Here is a 15596-nt window from a genome sequence, read left to right on the forward strand (position 1 = left end):
TTCTTAAACTCTGGTAAAGATAACACCCCAGTTACTCTCTAAAGAGGAGTTTATCAAATACCATATGACTGTGGCTATTACTATGTTTACAAAACACATCAGAATCTATACAAATGACTACAACAGCATGAAGAAGGCTTAAATAAAGAATAAATTTCTAATAGTTCTAATAACTCATTTGATTCTGCTTTAGCTTGCCATATTTAATAATGCCTCCCACACAATACTTTTTGACTTTTTCTCCTGGGAATTTTTTTTAGAATCCTGCAGAAATGAAAATCTTGTTTCTAAGTCTATAAGACATAAATTTCCTTTAAATACCCGAAAAAAAGCACAAATCGCTCATACACTACAATTAAAAACCTTAGTCCATTTTATTAAAGAAAAAAAGGACATTATTTCTTCAGAAAAGAAATCCTTGGGAAATTTTTTGTTGGAAATCCTGTCCACTGTTGATTTTTCTCAAGTTGTTAGAAAAGAAAGGAATTTGTTTAGCCCCGATTTTCACTTGTCAAAGGAACGACTTTAAAAAAAATGGAAAGCTTGAGAAATGAATTTTCGATGAAAAACCGTATTTATTCTCCAGGATTCACTAATGTTATCCTCTCTTCCTCGCTAATGTTAATCTCTCTTCCTGAACTTTGGAATCTAAGGAAATTGAAACACTGGAAAAGGTCCAAAATTCAATTTTCTACCAAAACAAGTTCCTGTGGCAGATATAGTTTCCTTTCTAGAGTCCTCTTTGCACAAACACTACCCATCTTTTTCTAACTCTGAAGAAGTTCGGTCTTGTGTCAAAAAAAGTTTATAACAGCCAAGAAACTTAAGTCTCCTACCTCTTTTAAACCGCGAAATTTACACGACACAAAAATATTATCTAATAATAATAGGATTTAATATGATATTTAAATCTTATATCTAATATAATATCATATGCTAATTAGATTTTACTATCTATAGATAACCGACGCGAAACAATAAATATGTTCAATTTAATTCAAATCACCTCCCACAAGTAAAGAGATCAGTTGTAAATTCTATTAAATTTACGATAAATAGAATAATGGTGTTGAACCAATTACCATTACCAACACAGCCATTGGCGTTCCTACTGCCGCTTCCAGGTATCATAAGGACAAGCACCACCATCTGTTCAGATCAGGAAAAGAATTGGTATGCAAGGTGTAAATTGTGCTGAGTTGGCCTTACTGATACCTATTGCAGATATCTGCCTCCTTGCGGCCATTGCTGCTCCAGGTAATCACTTGAAATGAGTGCGTTAGCACTCCCTCCAAAACTCAATCTTTCCATTAATAAATAATTAACTGTATTTCTTCTATATATATTTAATATATTATAGAAAGAAAAGACAAAGTGAATAATCTATGACAGAGGTCCAACCAGTGGCACCAACTGAGTGGGAACACTTTCTTAGGGAAAACAAAAGGTCTTATTAACTGAGCTTGAATTACAAAAAGATGATCGGGGCAGGCCACTTATTAAGAAAAAACTAGTTGAAGACAAAGACAGAGTCTATGAGATACGCCCCAGAGCCATTCTCAGAGAGCACCAGTTGAAGACTCAGACAGAGTCTATGAGACACATCTCAAAGCCATTCTACTGTCCTAGATTAAAAATTGCAGTAAAGAAGTTTAAAGTATTTATCAGACCTAAAAAAGTTAGAATCGTAGACACAGAATCATGTAACTCAGGTGTTGGATAAAAGAATAGACCTATGAATTTAACGAAAGTATTTAAAAAGCAGCACAAATACTCAGCTGCCTAATTTCTGAATGAAACAAAGAGTAACTGTGGCAAATTTTTTCGCAGAGAAAACCGTCAAAATTTTAGTTACAGAATTAAGAAATTATTAGTTTAAAAATTTTGTGTAGTCTCAATGTCCTGTTAAAATTCTGTCAAGGTTTTGTTCGTTTCAATATTTAGTCATGTTTTAAAATTTCGAAATTTGGGTGTTTATTTTGTTATGTATTTTTAATTTACATTACCCAAAAGCTCTTTCCAGGGCTATCAGCGGCACAATAATGCTCAAAACTAAGAGAAAATTAGGATGACCAGGATTGTGTTTGAATATTACTTTTTTTTTAATAGAAGATGTGACAGTCGTAGAAAGCACATTAGTGCTGCCAAAATAAAGAGCAATGAGGATATAATATACTATTTTCCCAAACGATCAAGGCACATTGTCTGGAGAGCTGTAGAAGTTTCTTAAAGGAATTATTTGACTGTAGAATGAAGTTCTAGTGCCATGTTCAATAATCGGAAATGATTGGAGGGCAACCAGCCCACGACATGTTAAAATAAGTTATCTTTTATCTAGGGCTTGCAGGACAAACTAAGCTTACATAGAAAATACCGAATCTGCCAGTTTATATCACTGGTATTGATCAATAGCTTCAATTCATGGAAATTAAAAGACACGGTCGTATCCAGTGCCCCCCCCCCAAAAAAAAAATGTCCAGTCCGTTGAAAAATAATGCCATGCATTCAAACAAATTTCTGATTCATTATTTTAATTTTCGTAGCCCCAAAGGACTTGGAAACAATACAAAAATTGTTTATTTCCAAATTCATACAAGTAGATCTGTTTTTGAGTGGGTTTGTACTTTTAATAGGAAATGTGACAATTATACAGAATTGGCGCAGTGTTTCCAGGTAGTCATCCATCCCTACTGCTGACCAGGGCCAGCGTCGTATGACTTGCAGGATATATCGAGACTGGGTACACAGTCCCCAACTACAAAATACTAATCTGTTGATTTAACAACAGTCTGGGTAATCTCAGACATCCAATCCGAAAAGCAATAGAAAGGCCAACCCTGAGAGCGTCTCTTTCATGATGAAGGCAGCTTCCCAGCCAAGTAAGTATGATTAGCCAATGTTTTAATAATATCGTTTGATGCAATTACGGTTGTTTTAACTGTGAATCAGTACCTCCAATTAATGAAACAGGGGTAGGTGAACAAAATTTTTCACATCAAAGATTTAAGCCTTATTTTTCAATTAATTAAATTAAACTATTTTGAAAATAATAACGTCCCCTTTCATTTTGATATGCAAAAGGTTTCTATGCAGGGGTTTCTTACTCTGTTATCAAAATGGTTGAATAATTTATACTTCATTTTCCTTCTAGTCCTCCTGTTCCGAAAGGGGGGGGGGGATTTTTTGGATGAGTAGATAGTGGAGGTTTAGCTAACGAATGATTCAGATAGTGATGAATGCAGATAATATCCAATATTTTCGACAAGACAAGCATGTTAGAGACAGATAGTTCTCCTGTGTTACCTTTATCGCACAGATTTCCTAACGACAGCTCCTAGAAATCACGAGAAAAATACCTGGTATCTGGATTCATAGGCAAAGATGATATGATAAACAATAACTTTACTTCGGTCCTTACATTCAAACTGTCTAATAAATACACACACTTCAATAAACTGAGTATTCAGATAAAGAAACGAAAGCCATATACTTAGACTTAGAGATAAATCTCTTCTGCTTCAGAATCCTTCCAAAGCTAAGGCTTGACTGTGTTAACAAGCCTTCTGTCCTCAAATATATAATCCGCGATTATTAGCTGTTTGACTTCCCTCTAAAGAAGAATATCACGACTTCGCAACATCACAATTTTTTTCATCTTAATTAAATGTTGTCTTCTCATGGCATTGACAGAAATATATTCGAATATATTCAAATTTATTAAATTAAAAGATACTTTAAGTCATGGCTTTGCTCTTTTCTTCTTGATAAGATGTTGTTTTCTTATAGTGTGTATTCAAATTTATGCAAGTCACGACTTAAGTCACAAAAAGTTGTTCGATTCTTTACGGCTTGTTTTTTATTCCATTATTTGGGCCAATGCATTGAATACTTCAAGGAAATGATTTTTCATCATTTCGAATTCAGGTCGGAAAAATAACAATTTTCAAAACCTTTGTGGATTTTAGGGGCGATTATAGGGCTTGATGTTACATATCACCCTCCCCACCGTAGAATGATGCCCTCATCATTCAGACTAGTCTTCCATTATTATTACAATTTATTTTGAAATTAAGTTTCTGAAAGTTCGCTATTGTTGACTGTTGTTTTAAAATCAATTCTTATATTTTCTTCACCGTAAATTGTATATAAAGTTAAAAACCTGGACGATTCTTCAGAAAATCAGAAAACCATAATTTAAAAATTATAGAACTGTTTTCTAGAGCACAAAATTTTCAAAATTTCATTTTGGTATACTTTTGTGAAGATCTATGCCCTCTTTGCAAAAGTTTATGCCTCAAGAAAAAAAACATTATAAAGAAAAAATGAATGTTTTTATTACCCATTTGGAATAGTAGGTCACTACTACATAAGTTGTTTGGGACTTGATTCAAATACAAAATCCATCAGAGCTCAAAACTACCATCATCAACATAATTTTCTGGTTGTATGTAAATTTTTTTTAGCGAACTAAACTTGTGCTACGGCCCCTGAGGTGCATGATTTCGCTTTTAAAAGTATAAAAGAACAATTCAAAATATTTTCAGTAGCATTCAAGAGATGGTCGAGTCCCACTAAGAGCAACAAAGGATACCACCAATATATACATATATAAATAATTACAATGAAGAAATTGCCAAAGAATCAACCTTGAAAAGTGTGAATTTCAACAATATAAAGGAGAAAATAGTTTGTAGCTTTCTGAAGTGAAATCAAATGCTAAACTAAAGACAAAACTAAACTTTGATCTCTGAAGATAAGATCAAATGAATATGACAAAAATATACAAATGGGTGTTAATTAATTTCTTATAATTAATTAAAAATTTCAGGTGTTCTGTGTTTTTGGACATTCATTCCAAATAAATTCAGTTTAAAAGTCAGTCCTATGTAACTAATAATTCGCTAAAGTTCATGGAAAGGACCTAATACCAAGGCTAAATAGTACTTAGTTCCACGTTACGTTTTGATTTTGAAAATTCAAGGAAACAAACATGTCATTTTTATTCCATTCGAGGATCCTTTCTCCAACTTTTCCGCTTGATACTTAATTGATGCATATAGCAGCTTTTCAAGCGGTAGTGAAGAAGAGTAACTATTTAGCAAAAATAATACATGGTGACATTAAAAATTTTACACATTAGATGATACAAAATTAACCCTATAAAACAATCGTAAATATAAATGTTTATGATTTGCATTTACTAACATTGTCACCAACGAACTACAGTAAATGACAGTAGTATAGCATAAACACGCTTCTGGGTGAGCGAATGTAAATCTCACTTAACTTTTTTCGTCCTTATCCACCACTAATTCTGCAGTCCATATCCGCCCTGCACTTCCCCCAGCAAGGAGTACTCAATCTCATAATTGAACAACGTTCTATTTTAACAGCTCCGGGTATCGCATTATACATTTCCTCGTAGTTTCGAATGGATTTTAACTATGTAAGATTTGATTTGTTGTACTAAGTTATAACGTACATGATTTGTTGAAATATTGCATATGATTTTTGTAAATGACCTTTTTGTTGGCTCCTCAAATTATGCTAATGAGTAGCATTGATATCAACAGGTCAAAGATGAAATAAAAGGCATAGGCAGCGCAATAGTGATGTCTCAGTAAAGCTACAGGATAAATCAAAGCAACATCGTGGACAGTGAAACATTATTTTGAGACAGATTCACTGTTTGACAAAGAACATCCTGAAAATTTTAAAAAATCTTGAAATCGTTGCGGCAGAAACCTTATATAAATTAAAATTTGCCAGAGATGCCAAATGGAAGGAAAAATTAACTGTTAGAATTTTAAAATTACATTACCCTTTGCATCATCGTTTATAAAAATGAATTCCATGAAAACTACACAAAAATTTTTCTTGTGTAAATCAAAGTATGGTGGGGGCATACATTTCCGGAGGGCTTAGCACTGACTATCGTTTTAATGTCTATAATCCTCTTCACAATTACAACACGGTATTCTTGTTCTGCATGATAAAACTAATAACAATAGAAAAAGAGAAGGAGTTGGTACCCCTTATATGCGTAGGCAAAACTTCTAAATTGTGAAAAAAATAAAAATTTCGTTTAAATTCACTCTATTCTATTTTCAGCAGAAATTTCGTAAAGAATGCTGTAAAAACATAAATATCCCCAAAGTAGCGCTGGGGATGTGCGAAATACGATTAATTTCAGTCATAATTCTTAGCATAATTATGTCAGTTTATTCTTTGGAGCTGGATAAGGGAAATATTAAGAAAAGCACGCATAGCGAGAATTCAGCATGGTATTGTACATAGCGACAGTTGAATATTTATGCGTCACTATTTGAATCCAAAACGCAAGGAATAGGAGGTTCTTACTGATTATTACAAAATTCAATGACGAATAAGGGAATCGGAGTTCCAATTAAATACTGGAAATAAAGATTAAATTAATTGAATGATTCCTGGATCGGATTCCTCTTTAGTGAAATCCATGACCAAACTACTACCGAATTTACCCAACTAGTTAAAGTACAAATATCATCGTAAAAAGTATTAAGTCTTATTTTCTTTTTCAATAGTTTTTTTTTTATTTTTACTTATAGTTTTACTAGTTAGAGTTTTACATAGTTTCACTTAATGAAAATGTTTCAAAGGCAGTGTATTTTGAAATATATTAATGTGGAAACTATTGTGAAATGTAATGGAGTGGTATTTTTCTCCTTTTCTTTATATAAGATATGAGCTTGGATTAATCAAAAATTATCTGCTCAAACTAAAGAGCAAATTCGACACTTACAATGAGTAACAATTTTAGCGCTACTTAATAAATTATATTTTTTTTTCCGAATTTATGGGGTAGGTAAGCTGCCCCCTTTTGCCCCCCCCACCCTCCTTCAACGACGCAACTTGTTTTCTGCATCTAATTTCTCACATATATATATATATATATATATATATATATATATATATATATATATACAAAAATAAATGTAGACATTTTATTTAAAAAAAGTTGTTTCATTTATGTGTAAATTATAATTTAAAAAGAAATTGTATAAAACATTTAGTTAAACTTTTAGATGATTTTAGTTCAAATAGGATATTCTGATTTTTGCTTGTTTTATATTTAGTGAGACTTTTATTGAAACAAATTTAAATGGCCATATTCTTTGGAAAGGGGCGATTCTATCTTATCTGGAACTATTGTTTTATCCGTTCACTCTATTCGGTCAACTCTATTTTTCCCTACCTTTTGTCCCATACCTATCTAGTATTTGTTGGCATTGAAAAAAAATATTAAAAGAAGCGAACAATCGGTAAATATTTTGTTTGAAACAAGAGACTATTTTAGAAAATACACGGTTTTTTACTTTTCCACTCTCAAATTAAGTATTTCATTTTCTTATCTGGCACACAGAATACTTCCTAGTTATCTTTGGTCCTTGGATTCGTTCTAGCTGAAAACATTTTGTATCCTTAAGGAAAATGAAAGATTTATAGCCTTATAATACACTAACGGACATTTAATCAATAATAGTAAAATTTTGAGGGTCACAATTCGGCTAAAAAATTAACGCTCACTTGTAATTCAACACTATTCTGTTGTTTTTGAGGCAAAAGATAAAATATGGAAATAAGCAAAGCAAAAGATGCAACCAAGCATAGGACACCTAATTTAGAAACCTGCTAGTAGACTTAGAAGCTGGCTTCACAAAATGAAAGATATGTTTTAAATTACAATTTAGTCGATTTGATATGTTAAATGGAGACTGAAATCTATGAGCTTCTACAATGGTTTGGGTTATATCTAATTTGATACTCTGTCTGTGCTGTAACTTGTCAAAATTCCAAAAGAAGATTTCTTATAAAAAAAAACCCAAGACAGTTACTTTGCAAAAAATCTTCTTACCTTTATTATTACATTGATACCTTGACTAAAATTAGAACCAAGATGAATTTGTTTCTCTGATTATATATCTTTTTGCTCTCCAAATGGCCCGAGATATTTTTTCCTTGAAAGAACTAAAACATTTGGAAGTTGATCAAGCACGAAAAACAGTACTTAAAGTGCAAAAACACTAAGCTAAGCATTAATGTAATGGATATTAAATGAAGAAAAGTTTTTTCTTCTGAAAGTAAGGAGCAAAATTAAGACTAGAAATGAACAGAAATTATTGTTTATGAAGGGGATACTCCCTCCTAAATACCTCGCTGTTTACGCTAAAGCTTTAATTGCCTAAAAAAAAATACTTCTTTTTCTAACTAAGCGACCCGTATTTCTGTAGCTGTCCTTAAAAATTGGGACAAACTGTCAAACTTCAGCATAAATAGCAAAGTATTGAGGAGGGGGCAGTCCCTTCATATACAAAAAAATATTTTGTTCATTTGAGTTTTAATAATCTTTTCTTTTACTTTATAAATCATATTTATTTTATTCTGATAATTTTTCAAATAACACCCGTAAATTTGACTGACTCTTCTTAAATATTCCCTTCTCCACCCCCAACAGGATTCTCACGCGTAAAAATTTCTACCACGTGAACTAATTCCCGTAAAACCCCCTCCAGACAGTAAAAAGCCCACCCCCATAAATTTCCCAGCGGTCGATTCAGCCTGAAAAATTCTCCTTAGTATGCTGTCATTTGAAAAAGACTACTTTCCAATCACTTCGGATATCCTCTCTTTCCGTAAAATTGTTTTTCTGGTATGCTAAAACCAACTATGCTGAAAATAACCTCAGCATAATTTTTCCAGAACCATCTTCAGTACAAATCTGACTTGGGAAAGAGAAATTATGACAACTAAAAAGAATTTTGAACATTATTTCCTTTGAATCGCCCCAGGTAGAATTTTCCTAGGAAAATCCTCTCCCCAAGAAATTTCTGTCTCTATGAAAAATTGTACCAAAGAAAAAATTGTACCCAAGTGTTCGTAAACTTCCCAATAAAAAATACTATATGTACAGATTGGACAAATTCCATAGCTTACAGGCGTCTTCCCATGGCTTGTAGGGGTAGCTTTACTCCCCACTGTAATTATAATAGCTATATCAAAATTTTGATCAGGTAACTTCGGAAAACAACGGACTACTAAAATATGTTATTATTTGAAATCTTATTTTATGTTGATAAGCAATCAGTTGGTTAGAAAAGGCCTTGGATGTAATCCACATTTAAGATTATATATTCTTGTATACTCCTCCACTCTAGTTCTTTCTTCAATTGTCAATAACTGTAATTTGTGTTTAAGGATGTTAAGATAGAGCTCATTCCAGCAAGATCTTAAGATTTCATAATTTTTAAACAACAAAATGTCATAACAAATTTGTCATTTTTTTGCACTTTTCACTCCCACAAAAAAAATTGGATTAAAATTTAAAACAAATAGATCCAAGCTATTATCGAGCGTATTTTGAGATATACAGTCAGTTTAAAACTATCTAAAGCTCAAAGCATTGAAGTTTTAGGACAAATTAGTGATTCAGCTGAATATTCATCTCCAAATTTATGTAATCCATTTGGAAAATATCAAAGAAAGAGCGACTCGGCCCAATAGTAATCAAAATATATATATATATATATATATATATATATATATATATATATATATATATATATATATATATATATATATATGTAAAGGCCTTTTCGAAACTGGTTCAATACTATAATAAATTGGTTTAGTAAAATATTTTGTTAGATCATTTTTAAGTAAATTTGAAAATAAAAAATTTAGTGAGTACTCCCCTAAGTCCCTGTTCAGAGAAATATTATTATTTATTTTAAGACTAATTTCGATTGATCCCCGAACCATCTGTTCTCTAGGGGATTAGAGTAACTCATAACTTTCATAATATCAACGTAGAAAAAAAAATTCCCAGAAATCACATGGGAGTAGAAACTATTTTTATATTTTTTTTTATGTTTTCTAAAGTTTCTTCTGTACTTCCCCCCTGGAAAAATAAACCCCAAACTAATATTCCTGTTAAGGCCCTAGGGATCTAACAGAGTAATAACATAATTAATAATAAAAACCTAAGTAATAATTCCCTGTAATTACTTCTTCTTTCAATAAGAGTAATAACATAATTAATAATAAAAACATAAGTAATAATTCCCTGTAATTACTTCTTCTTTCAATACTTGATTGATCACTAAAATGCGCATTTAAGCTTGAAAAAATAGAATGAGAGGACAGGCTTTATGAACACTTTATTTTAGTTTCCTAACGATGTTTTTTTCAGTGATTATGATTATAAAAGATCTCCTAATTCGAACATTTACAATTCGAATTTAATAATACGTCTCTAATACAGAGACAAACTGCAACAAGTCAATATACCCCGTTCGTCCATTAAGGCTGACCACTGCCAAGGCTATTACCAAGTCATAAAGTAAACGATGGTATAACACAACTTAGAATAACAAAATGATGTATTCACGTGTATGAACAGTAAAAACAATAGAATTGTATATTCACCTGCAAATCTCGTACATTTGCAAAAGAAAACTTTAAATATATATTAAAAAATTGTTCTAAATAAAATTATACTAGAAAAAACTTGTGATGAGCCACCAGAACTCGACATAAGACAAGCTTCCAGATGTGGATTCTCATTGTCACTTGTCTTCCAACCATAAACAATTTGAGCCTTTTCCTTGATGTCATGACGCCACCGCAAGTTCAATACAGTCACCCCATGAAAAATACGAATTCTTTCTCAAAGCTCTGCACTATTTAGATGGTTATTGTGGCCATCCGTTGCTGTTCCTTGTATTTCATCTGTATATTTCATTGTCTATTCTTGTTCATCTCTACCTTAGAAAGTTCTTTCCACTCCTTTTGCTTTGGCAGTTTTATTCATACATTATATCACTGAATTTCTTAAATCATTTTAAATAACAAATAGGTCTTTCTACATTCCAACCAGAGATCACTGTTCAAAATTTCGTTTATAATGTAATGGAGTATCGCTTGCGCTTGTTCCATACCTTTTCTGTAGCTGTTGCGATTGACACTTTTGCCATTTATTCGTGCTTTATCATCGTCAATCAACCCCTTAAACATTTTAAATTACCTTAAATTTGAATTAGCACCTTTGTGAAATTACGTTTTCTTTGTTCATTAGCCTTTAACGTTTGCCTTGGCTTTTGTCATTATGAAACAAAAAGTAAAACCAAATCTTTCTTTTCTTAACATGTTAACATGGTATTTATATATATATATATATATATATATATATATATATATATATATATATAAATAAATATATATATATATATATATATATATATATATTATATATATATATATATATATATATATATATATATATATATATATATATATATATATATATATATATATATATATATATATATATATATATATATATATATATATGTTCATTAAAGAAATTCAAAACAAATGGAATATTTATCTAGTTTTGTGATAAATAAATGATTTTTGGATTGTATAGTTAATAAATTGAATTTATAATTAAATAGTAAGTTGTAAATCCATGATCTAAGCCTTTTTTCTACCCTTATACTACAAAATTTTTGGTCATTTTCAAGGGTTCAAAAAGGGTTTCATTTGAATTCCAAGAGAGGAAATTGTTATAGCCTATTAAAAAAGAGCATGAAAAGCATCAAGTGGAATATTGCCTTTATTACTAATTCAACAATATGAACAGAACAATATTTTTCAAAATATGTCCAGTAAGGTATTTGAAGTACCTTTCTTTACTCCTCCCCCATCTAGGGGGCAATGACCTTTGAAAACCTTCATATTATAAAAGTACATATTTGAATTTCACTTTCTGAAAAGACAAAGGGCATTCATTGACGACATGATTAACTAAATCACTGCCTGTTATATGGACATGGGTTTTCAAATGGGTAAAACTCAGGAATGTCAAAGTAATCTATATTAATGAGCAACTTTCAGAAAATGATAAGCAAGATCATCAATTGACCGAAAAGGCATTTTTTCTTGTATACCACTGCTACTACAACTATAACTACTAACATTCTTACTATCTCTAGCAAGTACTAAAAAGGCTTAGGATATTGAAACGAGTGTCTGAGGAAATGGTGAGGGAAAATTAAACTAAATTAGAACATTTTATGTGCAAACTAAATGCTGTAATGGGTGTGTTAGCAGTATTTTTGGAAAAATAAAACAAATAAATATGCATTGTCAGTTGAATATACATATACTAATATTTATTACTTAAATTCCAAATAAAAATTTAGTCAATTTAGGCTATATAAAATAGTGAAAACATTAAAAGACAATTTTTTTCAGTAAGTTCAAACATGTTCTGCTCTTGAGGAGTCATAGTCAGAATTTGTTTGATATTTATTTGTAATAAATAGGCTTTGATATGCTTAGGGTTGCAGGCAGAGGCTAAATCAGGCCCAATCCTTTGGCACTTCAAACTTCTTCAAATTTCAGGATACTCCCTAATCAATATATCTATTATTTTTTTACAATCATCTATTCTTTCCCACGGAAAAAATCTATGACTTCCAATTATTATTTTTACACACTCTTTCATCAATAGTTAAAATGAAAATCCTAGTTTGTCCCCTTCCATTTTGTTCTGTTTTCGTGTTGGTGTTAAATATAGGTAGTAAAATGAACGATTGTTCGTTTTGCCCATTGTTCATTCTTTTGGGAATAGACATCTGCATTGCTGCTATCAATGTTTGTTTGACTAAGCCTGTTTTCTTCTGCCCTACAAATTCTTGAAAATACATTTCTAAACTGTTTCTGAAATACCAAGGGTATAATTAAATTTCCCAACTAATAGTGTATGATAAGTGAAAATATGCTAAACATTCTTGATTTTCAATGTAAGTTTATTCAAATTTTCAAATAAGAACTATTTTTTAACCCACCCTCTAGATTTAGAAAAATACTTTTGGCAAGTATTTTTATTGAGACATAACCTGTTTTGATATTTTATTGAAAAAGACAGACACTGAAAAATATCTCCCATCCAAATTATCATAAATTAGTGCTCCCGGTCACTGATTTTCACTGCAAAGGACATGTATTAAAACCTTGTGTATGGGATAAACTTCATTGCCTGCAAATATTTATCTAGATCTGTGAATGTTTGACACATAAAAAATAAGACTTCAAAATACCACTTAAACATCAGAGAGCTGTCTTTCATATGCCATCTTCTATTCAAAGTACCTATTCCATAACTCATAATTAGATGACCAATATATTCAATAGATACACCTATATAAAAGAACCTGAACTTGAATTCCCTTTTATTTTTGGAATGAAAAATTCTAAAGTACACTTCATCAATGTGAATATTTTTAAAGGTCATCAAAAGTCAGGTCCCTTTAAAGGGAGAAGTGGAGGTAGGTACTTCAAACGCCTTTCCAGGACATACTTTAGTCTTTAGATCCATCCCTGGAAGTTTCATTTTCACAACATATCAAAAAAAAGTGCAAAAAAAACAATTGAAAATTAAAAATGATTTTGTTCATGCTTAACTTATAAAATATACGTCCCTTCCGTGCTTACCATTAACCATCACTCGTTTCTATTCGGTATCTTTATTTTCTTAAATATGCCATACGGCTAATGGTTAGAATAAACATTTTCATATATTTTGTTCTTTGGTATGTGGATGAAGAATTTCCAGACTGGGGAATGGAACAAGTGGATCAATGGTTCTCAGACTAGTGAGGCATAAACAAACCTTGTCATGTGTAAGTATCTAATTTTTGCCTGCATTTTTTAACACAGCAGAATTATTGTCATGACATCAAAGGGTCATTTATTTTTATGCATAAATCTTATTTAAACCCAAAAACACAATGTCCTTATTATTAATGAAAATATTCCTATTATTCAAGATGTTTTAATTTTTGTGTCACTCCTGATGTAATATATATTAGACTAATTTAGCCTTACCTGGATAGGCAAGGCTGAATCTAGAATTAATTTTTTTTGGGGGGGGGGAGAAGGGGACGACTTTTTTTTAGAAAACATCATAAATATGCTTCAATGTGTTTTGAAACTTCTTTACTGCTTAGGCAAAAAGTTAAGTGGTTCTTGACTGAAAAATTCAAGGGGGAAAAACTCAATAACTCAACCCTCTAGGTAGGGCCTTGCTTGCACCTTACCTTAGACGCCTGGGGAGGATCAGTAATGATGTCCTCCCACTGTGTTTGTAATAACAGCTCAGCATTCCACAGATCTTAGTTGTACTCTTTTTTAGGGCGTGTTTTGGTAACCCTCTCCTTTGCCCACCCTGGGGTTGCCACTTGTACACAGCATTATAAAGATGGTCTCAGTTTGTTGAATGTCATTGTTATGTTAGGTTCTGATGTTTTAAAAGATACTAAAAATTCTTTGAAATAAATGAAAGCTCCGGGTACAGATAGAATCTTAAATTTTGTTTCCAAAAAATTAATGTAATGATCCCGACTTTTCTAGAAATCATAAATGCATATTTGAATTTGTGCTATTTTCCAAAAGCAATAGAAAAATGCAAATTTGATAACTATTTTGAAAAAAGGAAAGAAAAATGATGGGAATTTCAACTATTGTGATGGGACTCCGCCATAAAGTTCTGAGAAAAGTTAGCTTCCCATCTTGCTCATAAGCTGCTTTTACGGAAGATACAAGTGCAATTAACCAGTTATGCAAAAGGAATGTAACAACGCTCTCCTCTTAATTTGCGGCTGTTTTAGACCAAGACACCTATGTCTTTGCTAGCCCTTCATCAGGACAAGTTACCTTGAATATTGTCTCCCTGAATCAAATTTATTTTTAACTAATCAAAATTTTAGTTGAGTTTAAAATTACTCATTCCTCTTTCATAATTCAAGATTTTTATAGCCCTACCACTTCATTTCGTGCCAAATCTTTTTCGTCCGTATCAGAAGGAGAAAAGCTTATTTTACCATTAGATCAAGTTACGTCAAAGTTTACCATTAAAGAACTGAATGAGTAAAGGCAAGAAAAATTAATATCAAAAACTAACATAATTCATTAGACCATTGAACTTCCGCTTGAAGTCTTCTTGACGGACGAACTAACCAGTGCTCATTCACCGTCAAAAAACCCAAACTTTTATACTCTTAACTATATTAACAGCTGAGTTATTTAATGTATGTGCATGTCTGTACGTTTATACAGACAACTTAATAAATGTTCAGATACAATGTTTATGCATATTTCAAATCTAAGGGAAAAAATTCCTCCAGAAGAAGCAACCTTTTGAAAAAGTTATCTTGTTACTAAATGCTCAAAACGGTTAATCAAAATTGAAAAAAAAAATTGAATTTTTAGCTGGGAGCCTACTATAAATAAAAAAAGATTAAACAAGGTTTCAAGGAGGAATTTGGAACGGATAAACAATTACTTCGGTAATACCCCTCTCCCAGCATTCATTACTGGCTCTTCTTAGTTTAAGCTATTAAATTTTTCGCGCGGGATATTCGAATTTTTCAAAGTCGAGTGATCGATAATTAAGGGCTATTCAACAACCTTATTGCAAAGACAGATGTGCTGCAATTACGCAGCAAACAAAGATGCACTTCTCAGCATAGCAGTCAATGTATTATAAGTGGCTA

At 31.5% G+C, this 15596-nt stretch overlaps 1 protein-coding gene and 1 long non-coding RNA gene across 4 annotated transcripts in view; one reads left to right on the forward strand and one right to left on the reverse strand.

The window, feature by feature from the left end:
* The window catches only part of LOC136033579 (uncharacterized), a 109145-nt gene that overhangs the window by 17858 nt on the left and 75691 nt on the right, over positions 1 to 15596 (forward strand). For 2 of the 3 annotated variants that reach the window (XR_010618948.1, XR_010618950.1), the window contains exon 2: positions 2665 to 2879. This is a non-coding gene — a long non-coding RNA (uncharacterized LOC136033579). Of the gene's footprint in view, positions 1 to 2664; positions 2880 to 12294; positions 12335 to 15596 lie in introns of those variants that run through there. The other variant, XR_010618949.1, reaches the window with a different exon arrangement.
* Positions 1 to 15596, reverse strand: part of LOC136033578 (uncharacterized) — a 126447-nt gene that overhangs the window by 5665 nt on the left and 105186 nt on the right. The gene's annotated exons all lie outside the window — the stretch shown is intronic.

This window comes from Artemia franciscana, chromosome 12, assembly GCF_032884065.1.
Source record: "Artemia franciscana chromosome 12, ASM3288406v1, whole genome shotgun sequence".
NCBI classification, from domain to species: Eukaryota; Metazoa; Arthropoda; class Branchiopoda; order Anostraca; family Artemiidae; genus Artemia; species Artemia franciscana.